Source organism: Theobroma umbraticum, unplaced genomic scaffold (assembly GCF_002168275.2).
Source record: "Theobroma umbraticum cultivar Fairchild unplaced genomic scaffold, ASM216827v3 scaffold_67.0, whole genome shotgun sequence".
Taxonomy (NCBI): domain Eukaryota; kingdom Viridiplantae; phylum Streptophyta; class Magnoliopsida; order Malvales; family Malvaceae; genus Theobroma; species Theobroma umbraticum.
The window spans coordinates 7605628-7606290 of record NW_018397262.1 but is presented as its reverse complement, the minus strand read 5'-3'; positions in this window follow the sequence as shown (position 1 = coordinate 7606290).

The window sequence follows — 663 nt, the reverse complement described above, 5'->3', positions numbered from 1 at the left end:
AAAAGAGTCAAAACGACCAAAATTTCAGATCCAAAAAATCCCAACTTTCCTCCAAACCCAACACCAAAAACCACAGGAAAAAGCGTACAAACAACAAACTTTGATACAAAAACTGTACTTCAACACTTAAAGTTTGTATCTTTAAATTGGGTTTTGAGAATTCTTTCAGCTGGAAAATTTGCATACAAGAAAGAAACTCAAAACTGATGCTCTTCTGGAAAGATTTTGAAGACGACCCAACAACTTCAAATGTTGAGTTTTTGAATATAAACATATATAGAAAAAAGAGATAATTAAAAATCATTTAAATAATACAACCGACATTCAAAAAAGTTTCCATTTTTCTTTTTTTTTTTCCGTTTTTTCTTTTTTTTGGGTTTGGTCTAAATAAGATTGAGTATTAAATAGTCTGTGTCCTAGTTGTACCTCTACTGACATTTTAACGACTCCCCTAGTTGTACTTGTCTTTGTTTCTTCAATGATTAAACGCAAAACAAAAGTTAGATTACTTCTAGGCTACCATGGCAAGTTCCAATGAGCAAAAGATGAGATTTTTCTATTTTAAGACAAAGAACCAAAGTGGCTCAGTGTTTGAATTGAGTTATAGGAATTGGTAACTTCTTTTATTAACAAACAAAATTTACACCAATGATAAAGGTAATA